The 19,010-nt window shown below is 42.2% G+C and overlaps 1 non-coding gene across 1 annotated transcript; it reads left to right on the plus strand.

Moving 5' to 3' along the window:
• Positions 1-5,271: 5,271 nt before the first annotated feature.
• Positions 5,272-5,413, plus strand: LOC127675913 (small nucleolar RNA SNORA48). Its single transcript, XR_007975591.1, has one exon. It is a non-coding gene; the product is annotated as a small nucleolar RNA SNORA48 (small nucleolar RNA).
• Positions 5,414-19,010: the final 13,597 nt, after the last annotated feature.

Genomic DNA, 19,010 nt, shown 5'->3' on the forward strand with positions numbered 1-19,010 from the left:
TCCCTGAACAAGGGAAAGGTTATTAGTTGCCTTGTAGAAATGGAGGACCTCTCTTAAGATGGGTCAGGACGGTGTATCCATAGTAACAGAAAAGAAGGCTGAATATAATGAGCCAGCAGATGAGCCCATATTATAAGCTTTTTTAAAAGAACAAAGCTCTTTGAGAGCTTTTATTCTTTCAGTAAAATGGTCATCAAGACAAAAGAGCGTACACATGAAAAGGATTGTTTGGTTGGTGTTGAGGTAAGAAGACAAGAGGAGAAACACTTCTCTGCGGTGGCAGAATGAGTGTCTTAGGGGACAGTATTGTACAGGCAGCATCAGTAAGGATCAGCTTCTGTTTCCCTGCATAAATGCAGATCAAGATAAATCCTCGATTGTATATTTTTTCTATAGCCATGAAATCCAAGTTTTGGGCTGCATAATATTAATGTATACTTCATAAATATTGTGGAAAGAAAACTTACATTACCCACTTAGAATATCAATAGATTAGCTAAGTATTGGAGAAGTAGCTTCAATCTCTGGACAAATCAATCTCTGTAGGATATCATATCTGAACCATATCCTTGGTTGGCTGCACTCTTTCTGATCAAGAGAGAAAACATTTAAGAAAAGTTAATAGTCTGGTAAGTCCATATCCTTCACAAGTCCTTGTTACATGTTCCTAATCAGTTATGGCCCGTTCCTTCATTGTATACTTACTGATTCCTTCATTAGTTAATTTTCTTTTTGATAAAACACCCCAAAGAAGCAGCTTAATCAAGGAAAGGCATATTTGGGCTCAGGAGTTGGTAAGAAAGAGTCTGTCATGATGGAGAAGACATGGCAGGAGACACTTGCTTACAGCTGGGTAGATCAGGAAGTAGACAGCAAACAGGAAGCAGGGCCCCAATATAGAACATGAATATCCACATCACCCTGAAATGAAATGCTCTCAAAGATTCAGCAATCTCCCAAAATAATGCTACAATGTGGGGACCAAATGTTCCAACAAATGAGTCCCTGGAAGAATATTTCCACATTTAAGCCATAAAAAATATCCATTGGCTAAATGACTCAATTGACAAAGGATGAACAACCATGATGTATTGAACTTGACCCCTTCCTTCTTCCTATCTCGTTTAGGCTATGACTGCTTGTGTGGGAGATGTTAGCACACATTTCTATAAACTTAATGGATAGAATGTCTTCTAACAGAGTAGACCTTAAGTTTTTGTGAGGCAGATAGCAGTAGGGTGAGGTACCAATTGTTTGCTGCTGAAGCCAGGACCTGGTTGTATTAGTGGAATTTTATAGTAAGATTAATTTGATTTCTATTTCTTTCAATTGGCTGTAACCTCAGATAAAAAGTATACAAATATTCACTAACCATGTCAGAGTTCCATTCAAGTTTGTATAATACTTAAACAATAGGTTACTTCATTAAGGTAAAAGACCCACATAACATGAGGCTGTGTATGAGAAGTAGGAAACTAAAAATCAACCCCAAATTTGATGTGTGACTTTTACCCAGTTGGTAGTATTGTTTCAGAAAAGTGTGTCACCTTTAGGAGGTATAGACTTACTAGAAGAACTAAGTTACCAGAGACAAGATTTGGTGTGTTACAGATCAGCTCTGGTTTTGGTTTTGGTTTCCTCTCCGCATCATGTTGAACCAAGGTATGAGGGAGAGGTGAGGGGTCCTAGCTGCACTCTGATTCAACAAAGCCACCTCCTACCACGTTTTCTCCTCAAAGATGGGTTAAATCCACTCAGACTCTAAGCCCTGACATTGCTGTTTGCCAGGTTCTTGGTCACAGCAACAGGAAAACTAAGTAAGTCAGTGTGCATGCTATGCATCATGGAAATGGAGAGGTCAGGATGGCACTCCAAACAGTTCAGTGTCTACCACAAGCCTCATCTTATTAGGAGCACACCTTTGGAAGGTAAGTAACTTATTACTTTATTGCTAAAAATGTGTCATTGCAGATAAAAATTACAATGGACTTTTACAACTCCATGTTCCATACAAGACGCACACTAGTTTATATGTACTTAGATATTGTTGGTTTCTGCACAAAAGTCCTGTTTGCTCGCTGCACTCGCTCAGGCGCGCGCTGCATTGCACGCGGGGATGCGGTGGAGCCGTGGGCCGCAATGAGACACACCAGGCCAAACAGTTCCACGTGGGGCTTTATTTAAGATAGGGACGGGGTAGCGGGCGGGAAGGAAGGGGAGAAAGAGGAAAGAGGGAAGAGAAAAGAGAAAAGAGAAAGAGGAAGAAGCGCTGCCCGGTTATATACCGGTGGTGATGTAATTACAGGTAAAGGTAGGCTATGGAATTCTGGGTAAATGGCAGCTGTTGCCTTGGCAACAGACCTATACATTGTCTTGATTGTAGCTTGTATGGCGTCACAAGCTTTGCAGGCCTCGGGTACCTACAGATATATTCCCACAAAGTCCCTAAGAATAATAATAGTGAAGCTAGTGCTCATGAAAACCTTGGCAAGCTCCAACTTTTTAAAACTTCCTTGAGAATTTCGTGGATGTATAGATGAGTCTGGATCAAGTCAGACCTCTCATCTCAGCTCCCTCCAAACTTTGAGTGTTCCCTCTTTAGACGAAGAGTCCAATTAGTGTGGCTAGTTGCGCATTCATGATTTTGGTGCGATCCACTAAACTATGGTCAACAAACCCAGCCAAACCCTATTTTCAGTGTTTCATATCATGCATCTCATTTACTCTCCATTATAAGTTCATGAGGCAGATAGTCTTATCTGGATATTGAAAATACAGAAACTTAGGCAAAGTTAATTGTACTTGGGTAGGTTACACAGTAAGATGGCAAAACAGAAATTCCAGTTCAGGAACTCAGATGATGATGATGAACCTTATCTTTTTAATTTTTCAAAATTATTACATTATTTATTTATTTATTTATTTATATTTATTGTGTGTGCATTGCACACATACCACCACGTGGTTGTAGCAGTTAGGAAACTGAGTCCCCCTGTTTTCTTCTACCACATCTAATCCTCAGGATTGAACTCAGGCCTTTAACCTTAACAACAAGCACCCTCACCCACTGAGCCGTCTTGGTGGGCCCAGGCTACCTTCTACATTGTTAAATAATAATGACCAGTAGGCAGCAACTGATCTGGCATTATAAACTTCCTAGTTACAGAAGTAACATTAAATCATGTACAATGGAAAAATTACTGAAATCCGTAGAGATAAAGCCTTGGTTTGGCACGAACCTCACACCAATTTGCTCTAAGCAACAGGGGTGTACAGGCTGTGGATGAGAGATAGAATGGATGTATACACCCTCACTAGACTTTTTATGTTGGTTAAGTCTAAAAACAACAATTCTGAGCAAGGAGTCTAGGAAACTCTGTCCTCTCACCTCTTTCAAGTAAATTATAATTTCCCTAATTTATAACAAAGAAGCAACTGGGGATGTAAAACCTAATATTATGATGTGGGCTAGCTGGAATTGGGATAGCCTAAACTGTACCTGGGAAACTGTAGGGGTATGAGAAGCCTGCTAATGCTTTCCAGTCTGAGGCCAGATGATCTCACAAGACAAGCTCCTTTTGACCTGGAGGGGTCTCTATGCTGCACCTTCAGCAGGGAGTGCAAGACAGCTTACTGTGAGGCGCCAGGCACTCCCTAGGGAGGTGCAATCATCCTGCAGCTTTAACTCACTGTTGGTCTTAATTTGCTCTACAAAGAAAAGGAAACCATGTTAGTGAGAAGAGAAAACTAGTAATCACCGAGTCCTAGTCCTCAGTTAGCATTTTCTTTTATCCTCTCTCATTGCATAAGCTAAGCATTATCGCTGATGTACAAACAAGGCTAATGAGGCTGAATGAGGCTGAAAGGGTGGGAATACGTTTGTTCAGGGTCTCAGAGTCAAAGAACAAGGACATGAGTGAAATCTGCACTTAGTCATTTCCGTGCTCACCTTTTGGAGAAGACTCCATGCTGAGACTTCAATATGCTCAATCTCATTTTCTTTATTAATCATTTTTAATTTTTGCACTGTTACCAAGACAACATTGTGCATCTTTACTTTTTCAAATATTTTTTAATTAGTTAAGACTTCTGTGCACTGTTCTTTGATCATATCCAACCCCTCCCCAAACTCTTCTCACATTCACCAACTCGAACCCTGCTCATATTCTTACATACCAGAGTTTGTGTGCTTAAAAAAATGCCCAAATTTTTGGGTGTATGGCCTTATACTATAGTATGGTTGGCTAATGTGGACTCTCTTCCTCTCCTAACAATAACTCATCAGCTAGAGACAGGACTGCTTATCTTCATCTTCTGAGCAGAAATTTGGTCTGTCTTGGGCTTCCACAGACCTTGTGCATGGAAGGCAGCATATCTATCTATGGAACCCAGGTGGTTTGCCTGAAAGTCACAATCCTCCTAACTCTGCTTCTGGAATATTGTGATTACTGGAGGGCTGTCACCACAAGCATTTTAAACCTGAAGAAATGGGGCTCCAGAGAGTGACTTACCTGATATGTTTCACTAACTTTCATGTGAGTATCTGCTAGGAAGCAGAGAGTGGGCCCTGTTAGTCCTAACAGGCTTTTGTACAGCAACAAATTTTGCTGTCTGTTTCAACAGCTACACACTGCATTCTTTGTCTGTTGAGCTACAGGGGAGGCAGTACAAATATCTGGATCCCTTTTGGAAAGTTTTTACAGCGTCGTGATGAACACTTTCTGTGTATGAGTCACAGGCCAGTACTGTGTTCCCTTCTCTGAAGTGAAAAAAAAATAAACACTGTGTGGCTTGAGTGAAAGTTTAGCTAGAAAATTGTACTTGAGCAGAATTTAAGGCTATGGGCAGCTAGGAAAGCCAAGAACTTGGAAGGCTAGCCTCGTCACTCATGAACCGAGATCAACAGGGGTGAAAACAGAAGAGTGGTTTCCTCTCATTTCCCACTCTACTGTAGCTCAAACTGTTCTTACAAGTGGTTGGCATGGAACTTGGTAGACTATTCTTTGGTATTTGTTGAATGATCATGAAATGAATTTAAGGCAAAGGGTTGGTAGATTTAAGCCATGAACTTTAAGGCCTCTCTGAGGCCTAAAATAAGGTCTTCTTGCTGATCTTACAGTATGCATGACTCCTCATTAAAAAAAAAATCACAAGATTAGGTCTGGGACTGTGGCTCAGTGGTTCAGTGTCTGCTAATCTCCTACAAAAACCCACATTCCATTCATAGATCTGCCAAAACATAAAAATCATAAAAACATAAAAAGAAAAACCCACTCCCTGGCAATGGACAAAGAGATACCTTGTTGGTGTTTTTCTTCTATCAGTCAGGAGTAAAGCAGATGACAGTCCTTTGCACATCCTAGCCTGATGCCTGGCTTGGTGGCTAAAGCTGTTTTATGCCTAGGACTGATAAAAAAAAAATCAAGTCAAATCAAGTCCCGGCACCACAATGCAGGAGGAGAAAGACAGACAGCCACCTGTGGACCACCACGGCCATAGGACACCCACAGCACAGATGGAGGATGTCACCTGGACAGCGGCTTGGCCAGCCTACAGCAGGAATCACCACAATGTGCTAACATGTGGTGGTCAGATGGGAAAGAGAAGTGGAACAGCTTGAGCATTAAGACGAGAGATGCAAGTGGAGACTCAAGGGTGGAGAGGAGGAGCCTGCTGTGAGTGGGCAGCCCTGCTGCCTGGGGCTCTAGTGAGGTCCCAGACTGAGCTGTCACTGAGGTTCCTATCCGAAAGGGACTATGCATCTGCAGTAATCAGTGTCGATGCCTATGGCACTAGAGAACATGGGGCTATCCCTACTCAGGGCAGTTTCCAGGGACCACCCGGATATCCAGGGGTTATGCAGAACTGGCCCTATCCCTCCCTGGATACAGGGTTCAGGAGAGCTGGCCCCATCTATCACTAGAGATCGGGCAGCACTCAGGGGAGCTGGCCCTGTACCTCACCTAGGCAGTACAGTGGAGCTATTCCTGGCGACAAGGTTGCAGGTGAGCCCGCCTCAAGGGCGTGATTGTGGGACAGCTGACCACGCCACTTGTCTGCTGTGGGTGGGGTGACCTAGCCTGGGAGGGGGATGGATGCCCTCGGTCCCCTCACCTGTTGACACCCAAAGCAGTCAAGACAGCTGATCCCCGGAGTCATGAGAGCAGATGAGCTAGGCCTGCCCCTCACTGGTTGCAGCACTCCGGAGAGTGGGATCTGCATCTCTCCTGGGGAACACATTAGGGACCACCCTAATCCAGGTGGTACATGGGCGATCCAGCTCCAAGGGTGAGGGCACAGGACCCTGCCACTCGTCTGGTCTGAGGAGGTATGGGTGCAGATGTGATGCCCTCTCCCTCCCCTGTCTCCTCCTACACAGTGGGACTGACTGCCTCTGGAGGCGTGGGTGCAGGTGAGCTGGCCCTGAGGGCAGGAGAGCAGGATCTGTGCTAAGAGGCACAGATTACATGACGGTGAACAACCACTGATGTTTCCAGAGCCTCCTGGAAATTCTTGTGTGACCAGCTCCACAACAGTAAGACATGTGAGAAAGGGGTGTGTGTGATGAAACTGAACTCGGGCAAGATCTTTCCAGAGTGGAAATGGGGGTCATGGGGCTGTCCAGGCATGAATGAAGATACTCTCCAGAGGCACTTATTTTTCCCATTTGAAGGGCCCACTACTGAAGTGATGGTCCCCAGGAATTTAGAATCTCCCTCAGGGATCTCGTGCTGGAGAAAGAAAAGCCTAAAGCCTGATGCCAGCAGGAGTAGGATGCTCTCTCCCAGGAGGATATTTCAGTCTGTCACACTACTTTTCAGGAGAGACTAGAGGTGACTGTCATAGGTTGGGACCGCATCTTGGCATAGATAATTTAGTTTTGCAAACCCCTCACTCTCTATTTAAACCTAAACATCATTTGAATACCTGCAAAGATGGAGCTGGGAAGGGTCTAAAGTCTTTGATTTTTTTCTCAATGTGGCCACATAGAATATATCTCTTGGGATTTGCTTTATGCTATCAATTGTATCTTTCATTAAACTATTGGAATGGTTGACTGAATGGGGGCTGCCAGTGGCCATCTTTGATCACATAGAATATATCTCTTGGGATTTGCTTTATGCTAGCAATTGTATCTTTCATTAAACTATTGGAATGGTTGACTGAATGGGGGCTGCCAGTGGCCATCTTTGATCCCAACTTACTTAACAGTCATACTGTGGTAGAATGGTAGTAAAAGCTGTCAGGATTTAGAAAGATGAAGAAGTTCCTGATTCTAAGATTAGCTTGCCTTCACCAATGGCTGATAGTCAGACAAGTCATCCCAAATGACAAAATCATGGTTGCCTACAAATACAGAATTCTCTTTCCCAAAGATATCTCAAAGATTCTAGGAGCAGCAAAGCCTGTGCTTCCTTAGGGATGCAATGTCTGTGGCTTTCTATTTTTCCCTCAGCACCCCTCTCTTCTTTCTAAAGCTCAGTGATGCTCCTCAGAAAAGGACTTTGTAGTTTCATTTACAAAAGGAAATTCATTACAACAGGAGAAATAAGGAAATAAACTCAGATATTTTTTACTTGATTTTAAAACCTTGGTTAAGTTTACCCCTTTGTTTTAAAAGTTTACAACTTTGTTTTATCTTTAACCTAGTTGTATATTATATTCTTTGAACGTGTTTCCAAGATCCACAAAAAAAACCTCTCATGAACAGAAATACAGACACATAGACACAGACAGACAGAGACAGTCAGATAGACAGACAGACAGACACACACACACACACACACACACAAAACACTGGTTATGGAGGGAAGATAAGAACTATTGTAAGTTTTGTTGTTGTTTTGATGCTTGTGTATCTGTGGGTGTATTACCCTGTTGCTCTCTGCTGTAGTTTCTTGAGGCAGAGTGTCTGTCAAACTAACCCTGGAGTTTGACATTTCAAGACTATACTGGCTGGCCAAGGAGCTCTAGCCAGGGCTGTCCTGTAGCACTGAGCTAACCTCTCCCTTATTCTTTAAGATATGTAGACATGAGTCACCCTCTTGAAGAGCCTGCATTCATGTCTTAGGTCTGTACCGTCCTTTTGAGGCAGGGTTTCTCTGTGTAGCTCTGGCTGTCCTGGAACTCATTCTGTAGACCAGACAAGCCTTGAAGTCACAAAGATATGCTTGACTCTTCTTCCCTTGTTCTGGGATTAAGGGCATGTGGCTGTACTATCCTTTACTAAAGGTCTTTTATAAACACCAGTGTTTAAATCTAAATTGTGTACTACCTTTTTATTGCTACTTAATAAACTCATCAAGATAATTCCATTCTGGCTTGCCCCTTGTTTGTTTGTTTGTTTGTTTGCTTGCTTGCTTGCTTGCTTGTTATTGTTCATTTTTAAGACAAGGTCTCTTTATGTGGTCCTGCCTTCCCTGAATTATCTCAACAATTCTTACACTGGCCATTTTCTGTCTTGGTCTGTGCTTGATTTGACACTGGAGTGTATCCCAACTGTAGGAATCATTATAACTCTTGTAGAATATAATCTTTTCTTAATATATATTTAATAATAAGTCTTGGAGGCTGGGGAGATAGCTTAGTAGGTAAGAGGGTTTGTTGTATAAGCATGAGAATCAGAGTTCAGATTGCAGCACCCACATAAAAAGCCAGGCATGGCTCCATATGGCTATAACCTTAACACAGTGGGGTGAGGGAGACTGGAGGACCACTCAGGGTGACTGGTGAGATAGTTTACTAGTATAGTTTCACACACACACACACACACACACACACACACACACACACACACACACACACACCACATATACCCCCAAAATAAATGAAAAATAAAAACAGTAAGTAACTTCTATAGCCCTGAAATGAACAACCCTAGTATTCAGACATGCCAAACATGAATTAACAATGTATTTATTGAACAACGCCCTCTGCTTAAAAAAAAAAAAAAAGAGGAGAAAAGGGAGGAGATTTATCATAAGGTAATATTTATTTTTCTATCTGAAGGTTTGGCAATTTACACAAGAGGGGAGACATGCTCCCCCCTCCCCCCCCCCACCCAAATTTCTCAAACTTCTACCAGCAATAATGTCTCAGCTGAGACACACTGCTCTGGAATTTCAGCCCCTGGGGAAGTGCTTCCCTGGGTCACCACTGCCACCTTTCAGTAAAGATCATTGCAGTCTCATCCAAAATAGCCCAGAAGGGTAAGCCTAGCATCACAATGCTTGTTGTGCGTTTTGCCTGTTCTTGCTACCAGGAACCCAAAGCATGGACTTTGTAATAAACATGATTGTCTTGGGCCATGCTCTACAGCAACTGTGTGACTGTGTAACAGTTAACCTCTCTGTTCTCTACATTCTGATACATAAATTGGAGATAAGACAGCACCTTTTCCCAGGCTTAGAATAATGTCAGAAAGAGGTAAGATTACACTCCTGTTAGTGTTTTCAGCTCCTTGCCAACCGTTTCAACACCCAGCTGATACAGTTGTCACCATTCCAATGATGCTGTGACTGTCAGTAAGTACACTTACTTCAGGAATCCGGGGGTGGGGGTGGGATGGGGGCGTGTCTTCTTTTCATTGAGTAGCTCCCTGATAGGCACCTAATGTGCTTTTTCTGTTTTAATTAGAAAAGATATTCTGAGTACATTTACTTGGCCAGATTTTTACTTTTCTGTGGAATAAGGTCTAAAGGACAAGGCTGAAGGTTACCCCTGAAGATTTTCCCTCAAGTGACTTTCCCAACATTCCTAAACCAGAGACCCCAGGTCTCTTTCAAGTGAGTCCCTATCAACCACTGATACTAAAACAGCCTTTGTTTCCATTTTTACTACTGCAATGCCGAGAGCCCCTCCCCCTTGGTTATCTCTCTAGGATGTGTTTCCTTATACAAGTTAGAGTAGAAGCCCCCCCTACTTAGCATAATATCCTCAAATAAGTAACAACATTTGACCCACACTATGACCCTTGTCTCAGTCAGAAACACTCTATGGTTCCTTACAACAATTATGGACCTCTGCTTTGGGGCTTAGGCGGTGTGCAAGCTTGACAGTATCACTGTCACCAGTTGGAGGTTCTCAAAACAGTGGTGTGGAGGGAGAAATGTTTGCTTGGACATACAACATGTAAAGGGATCCTGGACTTGGGCAAACAACTGACTCCCACAAACAACTGACTCTCATGCAGTTGTTGAGACACCTGAACACACTCCATTCTCCACCCTGTATCCCTCACATTTCCCCATCAGCTAATGCAAATGACACCTCCTGGGAGGGGTTTATAAGCAGTGTGTAGTGGGAAGATTTGCTAATGCCCCATTCTCTCCAGTTTATGCCGAGGTTAGATACGTGAGTGAATTTTATACTTGTCTATATGATACCCCCTAAGGGCCAAATAGATTAAAAACAGGCTTCCCCACCCCCTAGTATGATTTCTCAAGTTCCTTTTTCACAGCTCTAAGAATATCACACTACTAGTAGGCCTCAGGGTATCTGCCAGCTTCCTGCTGGGGGCTGCTCTGTGATGTTTCAATCAAGGCAAAGCACAGGGGAGAGGGGAAAGCAGGCACAAGCACACTCTCACAATAAATGCACACACACACACACACACACACACACACACACCAGCATAAAGCCACACTTCTCATGGCTATCTCCTAAAGCACCATTACCAAACCCTTAAGGACACTCAGACAAAAGAACCTCACTCTCCAGTGTTTGATGTCTAGAATATGTAAATCAGCATTAGTAGATCTCTCAAGATTGTATATGTATTTGAAGTAAGCATACTTGAATACAATTTTTCCATAGAGATACATACAGCTGAAGGAGAGAGAGATGGGGGGCACAGCATACACGCATACATACATATACACACTTTCCCTTCAAGTGTTGCCACAAATGTTATTGCATTGCTAGTCATAATTGCATGAGAGAAATATATAAACAGAGAATCAAATACAATCTAAATTGTGCTTCATTTATTGGAAAGGGAAGGGAAGTGGGAAAGCAGGACTCCAGTGAGTTTAGTGAAGTCAGGATATCAACAGGAATATCGAACAAGATAACAGCAGGAGGCGGGGATGCTGACTCCTTTAAATCCACACAAGTCACGAAACAGCACGCGCCACTTTGGGCTCAGCATTCTCATCTCTGATCACACAATTCCCCCCTCTGGTGGTGTCGTCATGATTCCCTGAAGTCATTAATCTCCGTCTTCACCATCTCTGGGACATCTAATCATTTAGTTCTTCCCCTGTCTTTTGAATCATGAATGCATGATTTGATCAAAATGACTTCTCTTCCCAGGTCACAAGTCTGTGCTCGGCTAATGAACTGGTGCTCTCCTCGCTTCCATGAGTTTCAGCTAAGCTCCTTCTAGCAAACTGAATTGCTAGCTCTGGGAATCAGGAGCCTGCCATGACAACAAAGGTCTTAACCTTTGCATTCAGATGGATTAGAAGCCCACTGGCTAGATGTATGTCTGGCAAGTTAGTCGACTACTCCATTGCCTCAGTATCCTTTTTCTGAAAACTAGACATCACAATAGCATTTATGTCACCAGACTGTGGCATGGATGGTGACATTACCTAATGGTAAATACCTGGTCCAGAGTAGATGTTCAGAAAGTGTTAGCTACTGCCACCAGCACTGCCACCAGCACCACTATTAGTATCATCATCCCTTCCACTATGATGAAACTGTCCAGATGATCTTTATCGAATTCCTCTTCCACATATTTCAGGAACATTCCATTTCTAATATCCATGAAAGTCAAGAAACATCATTTTGTCCTCTGAGTCTAAAATTATAGAATTATTCCAGTTGCTTTCTAGTATCTCAAGTTTTCCAAAATTGTGCAAATTTATTCTCAATTGATTCTATCAATGACAAACTAAATAACTACTCGGAGAGAAGAAAGCAAATTTCTGGTCCTTTTGGATATGCTAATGAAAGATAGGTGCTGTCTGTCACAAAGATCACAACCACAACAGCTTTGAGCTGTTAAAAAGGAGGCGTTTGATGGCAAATATTTACTTAATCTGGGGGCACAGTATGAAAGCGACTGATGTATACCTTAAGGAAACAAGCCTATTTTTGAAGGGAGGGCTGGTCTGAGATAGAGTTTCTTGGTGTAACCCTGGCTGCCCTAGAACTCATTCTGTGGTCCAAGCTGGCCTTGAATTCAGAGATCAGACTGGGTCTGCCTTCTGAGTGTTGGAACTAAAGGCCCATAATGCTTCCTCCCAGATAAGAAAACAATGAGATATCTCACTGTTGTCCCTCCCTTCAATACTTTACCCAGTCTCCCATTCACGCTGAAAGTCAGGGTGGCCGGAAGCTCTGTGACCTTCCTAGAATAGTCTTCTGAAGTTCGAACTGCTCCGGAATCTGTCTCTGTCTTACGACCCCCTCTCCTATTTGCTGCCACAAAGTTGCTCTAATTTCAGCTCCGTTACACTCCATTTCCTTCTGTTTGGGCTTGATTCTTTTTTATGAGGCAAAAAGAGAAGACAAGGTCAGAGGTCAGAGAAACTCGAGGCCTGCAGTTCTGGTGGAGAAAAAGTATGTGCTTACTTTCGATTCACCATAGCTGTGTTTTCATTTATCCCTAAAAATCATCCTCCAGTGTCAAACCTTCCTGCTCCAGTAGCAAGAAAAAATGGTATGCCAGTGGAAACAGAAGAAAACTCAGAGCAAAGATACAAGCAACACAAACGTGGACTTGTTTCTTAAACGAACAAGACACCAAGTGGGTAGGAAACAAGGCTAGGTCTAGGGGAAGCTGGGGGCGAGGTCATTTATAATCCAAACACATCTTGTGAAATTGTCAAAGAACTAATGAACATAATTTAAAAAAGATTAGGGCAAGAAGATAAGAGAATCACACTTCAGCTCTGGAACTCCATATCCACTTGAGCTTCTCTCAGTGTAGTACACGTTATCATAACTCCAGTCTTAGCCCTTGAACCCTACATTCTGTTCAGGCCAAGCTCCTACTGTACTGTTGCTCAAGGTTTTTTTTTTTTTTTTTTTAACCAAAGCAGCAGAATCCAGAGGCATCTATATGGTCAGCAATCTACAAGTGACTGTGAGATGTAGCTCATGAAATAGTGTCTGACTGAGCACCTTGGCTCCTTGCATTATTCAAGTAGAACAAAGAGAGTAAATATGAAGACAGTTGGTTTTACTTATTTCCCTATTGAAAATATCAGTCATCTAAATGTAAAGGAGTATTCTGCATCTTACTCTGAAGAACGAATGCTGAGAACCAGGGTCATGTTCACAAACCAACAAATTAGTAGCATTAGGGAAAGTCATTCTTGATCATACAAAAAAATGTAAATTTTCTCTGTATAAGTCAAATGAATAGTCAAACACATGATAAGATCTGCTCAAAATTTATTTGAAAATTAATTATCAAGGATAAAGTTTTCTGGAACATGCTGAACACGTATATTTTTAAAGCATAAATAGAAATATATTCAACAACAGATGAAAGATAAAATTAACAGAGGCAAAAAAATCAATTTAAGCACATTGGTAGAGACAATACTACATATTTTATGTGCATTATAACACCATGCCTCACAGTCTAGAAAATACTGTCATTATTTTGTTATTCTTGTTCTTCTTTATTATCTTTTTTGGTCTTGTGCTTGTTTTCTTCTTCTTCTTATTATTATTATTGTAGTATAAGAAGAACCTAAGTGCACACAAATTTTAGTCCAGTATTTTACAATGAACAGTTATCACGATCCTGAGAAGAATTTTTTTACATTATCAGTATTATCATCATCATCATTATTATTATCATCATTTTGTGCAGCGGACAGAGGATAAATTTTGGAAATCAATTTTCTGTCCTCTAATCTTCTGTGTCTCAGATCTCTATTTGTTCTTATCAATTTCAGAAAAGGCCAGCTGTTAAATGTCAAATTAAATGTAATTTTGTGTGCATGCACACATGTGTACAGATGTGTGCATGGTTGTGGGGAGCTGAACCTGTGTGTGGAAGTGGAGGCTAGAGTTCTACCTCCTTCTGGGCTGTGGTGGCACACACCTTTAATCCCAGCACTTGGGAGGCAAAGGCAGGCAGATTTCTGAGTTCAAGGCCAGCCTGGTCTACAGAGTGAGTTCCAGGACAGCCAGGGCTATACAGAGAAAGCCTGTCTTGAAAAACCAAACTAAATAAATAAATAAATAGTGGTCTACCTCCAATGTCACTCTTCAGATATCATTCACCTTGTTTTTTGACACGGAGCCTCTCCATGGCCTGCAACTCCCTATTTAGGCTGGACTGGTTGGCCATCAAGTGATCTATCAATCTCTGACCCAACAGTGCTGGAATTACCAGAGTATGACACACCCGTTTTATTTTTACATAGGTTCCAGGGATCGAACTTAGTTCCTTTTGCTTGAACAAGGACATTTTACCATCTGAGCTACCATTCCGGCCTTCTAAATACGATGCACTGTTTCAGTAATTATATAAAAGATTCAGTTACAAGGAACAAAACAAATCCCAAGACTGGTCCATGTTTAATAATCATAGTTGCTATATCTATAAGGGATCAATCATTCCATTTCATACCCACTCACTTTGAAGATCTCATGCATTTGGCTCTTTGTTAAGAATCCTGAAGGGTTTATGCTCTCTGTAAAGCTTTTGAGTTTCAAGTGATCTCACCTGATTCATAATGGCTTCCAAATAGTAGCTCTCAATAAATGAAAAGAATGAAATATCAACATCTTTTTCTCACTGGTTTTCAGACTCAAGTGACACTCTTAAGCTGAAAGTTCAAATCAATACCTCCGCCTAGTTTTGAGATCACTATTTCCCCCTCTTCAGTCAATGGCAAAAAGCTATTGCCTTCATTCCTTTCAGTCCTCAGGCATGGGTCATTTTCAAGATGTTCAGTTTCGGGGTCTCCACATTATTGTGCCTGGGTGCTAGCAACAGGTCCTCATCCATCAGGAATGCTTCATACTTTCTCCCTTTGTCTTTGTTCACAGTTTTCCTATGGCCCAGGAGACTATCTGTGTCCTGACTTCTGCAATGACCCTTGTCCTAGGTTCCTGGAGCTTGCTTGAACCAAGTGCTTGTGTTACTCCTGCCGACCTCCAACTAGTTGCAGTACTCATTCCAGAATATCAGGGTTTCTAAATACCCCTCAAATGTGGTGGCTGTGCCAGCATGAAGCTTACAAAGGAGTGGAGAGTGGTGATAGGTCACTGAAATGGAATCTTCTAGTTCTTTTAAAAGTTAGTTATGCCAAATGATGTTTTGCAGGAGAACACAGGTGAAATCATGTCTTGTTAAAGCAAACACATGGAAGACTTTTCCTGAAGCAGACACAGGTGAAAGGACGTTTGGATATAGTAGACACATGAAAGGACTCTTGATGAAGGAACATAAATATGGCACCATTGACAGTGGGAGAGGAGCACTGAGCTTTGGTTTGGTTTGCTCTGCCTCACTATTCTTTCTAAAGACATGCATGTATTGCTTTACCTTACACAGTGTCTTTCAGGTCAACTTGAGATAATACTGCCATTGAGAGAAACCTACCCAAGAACTGCTAATGAGGTTCCTGTGCAGCTTGTCACTTCTGCGGTCTCACCTTAGGCTGGTTAGTGAGCCTGGCAATTTCTTCATGATTGAACCACAGCTGCCCAGTGTCTGCTTGCTAGAAGAACTGGACTGTAGCTGCTGGTTCATGCCTGGTGTTTGCCTGCCAAGAGGACTGGTCTGCAGCTGCTGAGTCATATTTGGTGTTTGCTACGGGACTGAACTGCTGCCCAAGAAGACCAAGCTCGCCCCCAAAGAACTATTGCTGAAGAGGTCTACTACCCCCCATCCTAATAACTTTTCTCTTCCACTACCTCTGCTGGGTGGTGGGTTAGAGGAGAGGTTGAACTCTTATTAAAAGAAGTAGACTGTAAATTTATACCTACAGATCACCTGTCTGTGTCCACTGGAATCTAGATTTTCATCATGTGCCTCTAAATATCAAACGTCTTAACTCATCCTGTGTTGTATTTGAATTCATTGAACACAGTAGGTTACCCAAACCATTTCAGATAGTGTGGGAAGAACTCGGCCCTTACTAGTCCATGGGTAAAATGGCATGTCTGACCTGTAACATAATTTGGCCTTTTTCTCAAGGCAGGCTCAGTTGCCTATAGACATGTAGCCTTATAGCACACCCAGCAGACACAGCCTGGAGAGGAATCTGGCAGGAAAGCAGCATTGGCATGGAGCTCTATTTGAAGGTGAGACCAAGTCCCCATCCCTGATTTTGAGGTTGGATCACAAGTATCCCCACTGGCCTCCAACTCACTCTGTAGCCACTCTGACCTTGAACATATCTGCTTCTGCTTCCCTACTGCTGTGATTCCTGGTGCACCTCATTACACTTCTTTATGAGACTAGACTCTTATGGAAACTCTAGTTGACTCCCAGAAGAAGAGTAGTGGTATGTGGTATATTATAATGAGGTGGCTCTGGGCTATTTAGAAAGTCCAGTTGTTCAGCCTGAACTGTGCTAGCTCTCTGCATGCATGGCAGAGGGTTTTTTTTTTTTTTTACCTTTTATCTTTCAATTGTTTCCAGGAAGGAAAACTGGTCATACCTTTCACAGATTTCTAGGAAATATATATATATATATATATATATATATATATATATATATATATATATATATATATATATATACATACATAAAACATAATCCTCATATATTTGCCTGTGGTCGACTTTTACTCCCAGTTGACATAAGATACGTCCACCCTCCCCTTCTTGCTACAATTGTACCTTCAGCTTGAAATGTGAGCTCCATATTCTTGGACCCCTAAGTCTCTCTACTAATGGGCTAGCCTAGCACACTGGAGAGGGGGGTGGCTTCATCCCATTAGAGTGTCCTTGCAAGAACACTTGACATCACTTGCTTGGCCACTGTTTTATGACTGCCTGATCAACCATCCTTGAAAACCTTCACAGCCTCCTCTTCAACCCCAGGGAGTCCCCATCACAGTCTCCAGACTCCACCACTTCTGATGAAATGATGATAGCTCAGAAGGAACAGTTGCTTTCAATCCCATAAAACAGTCCTACAAGTAAAAGGTGGCTAGCCTGTTGATTGCATTGGCTTCCATTATGTTGGCATTTTTATTCAGCGCAATCAAATCACATTTGTTAATGTAGCATGACTGTATGGATTGGCAGCAGCAGGGCTCCATGTTCCCTAAAGCATCACTTCACACAGTAAAGGACAATACAAATTGGATTGGTTTCCTCAGCAAAGATGTTGGCGGTCCCCAGACAGCAGTGCTGGTGAGGAAACCCCTCCCATTTTGATGGCACTGCTTGTAAGAAAGGAAAGAAACCTTTGAATAATCTGAAATGTGTGAAATAAGGTTAGTCACCGGATTTCCTGCCACCAGAGCACACAAACAAACTTTCCTCACTTCCTCTTTTTTCAAAAGTTGGGTTTAGGCTTACTGATATAGCTGCTTTTGTGCCAGCTTAACAGTCTTCATTGTCACCAAAGGTTACATAGGGTTGACAGCACTTCAAGGTCTCTCCTCTCCCCTCCACCACACTTACTTTAAAATGCCAGTTGCTCTATTATGAACTTACACTCCGGAAACTTGGTTTGATTATTTTCCTTTCTGCCTCTGCTTTCGTCTCCTAATGTTAATTTGATGTCCCCACCTAGCCCTTCCCTCCTCCTCCTATCCCACCCCCTCCGTGGTTACGTTTTTAAATTGTAGTCCCTCATAGAGCTCCAATCTGAGCAAAGTTGACCCTCTTAACTACCCTAGCCTTGTCTACTTACACCTTCTTACCATAAGTTCTGTTAACTTTGACCTTCAGTATCTGGCTTAGGGTTTAGATAGATGCTCATTCCCTAACATAAACCCAGGGCTTTCATGTTTGCTCAATGAATAGAAATGAAACTTAAAGACTCTATTAAATGCTATTCATCCCAGGGAACAATATTTCAGTTTCCTATGAATGGATATTTCCACAAGGCAAGGGAAGATAAAATCTAAAAGTCAGTCCAGGAAGAATGGTTTCTTAGTGTCAGCGTACATAGTTCTGAATCTTAAGATGCTATGGGTGATGGGATTGGAAATTTTCTTTCTTTTATTCTTTTTCGAGTCAGGGTTTCTCTGTGTAGCCCTGGCTATCCTGGAACTCACTCTGAAGATCAGGTTGGCCTCGAACTCACAGACCTGCTTCCCAAGTGCTGGGGTTAAACCTGGCTAACTGGTTTTTCTTATTCAAGGCTGGATGGAGGTAATTTCATCATGTAGTTGTTAATCACATTATCTTGTTATCACATCTTCCTTTATTTCACGTGTATTTGATTGTATTTGTCTGACATCTATGTTATGTATGGAGAATCCACAAAGCAGTTTCTCAGAAAAACATACCCATGAAACAAAGAAATGCCAAACTGTATTCTATGTAACCAGCAGAAGCTCTTTTTCCCAGGCTCAGATCACAAGACTGCACAGCTAAAGGCTCTAGGTGGGACCTATTCAGAATCTGCATAGAATTCCAGTTTAATCACTTGCCTTAGAGTGAAGAGGATTCGGGTTAGTTCCCCTTTCTTTTACCCTCTCATCCTGGGTGGATCTACTACTCAGTTTGATTTTGATATTGGTTCCTGGAGGGATGTGGCTTTCTTTTGTTTCACTGCTACATGAAAAACAATGGCTTCTCTTTGAACCCAGTTTGAACTTTACATTTAATCCCCTCACTTCCAGTCCAACAGTATATTCTCACGCCAAGACCCCAGGAATTTTGCTCTTCACCTAAGCTCCAGCCCAAGTCTTGTTTTAGAAGCTTTCTCCTCTACCATGCCCTTTTCTGTCTACAAAGGTCATGCTGCGCATTGTCTGCTGGTCGACACCTATGCTCATGCTAGGGATTCTTCTTTTTACACTTTGCTCTCCAAACAATCTTTGCCCACCAGCAGCCTTCTCTGACTACA

Source organism: Apodemus sylvaticus, chromosome X, assembly GCF_947179515.1.
Source record: "Apodemus sylvaticus chromosome X, mApoSyl1.1, whole genome shotgun sequence".
Taxonomy (NCBI): Eukaryota; Metazoa; Chordata; class Mammalia; order Rodentia; family Muridae; genus Apodemus; species Apodemus sylvaticus.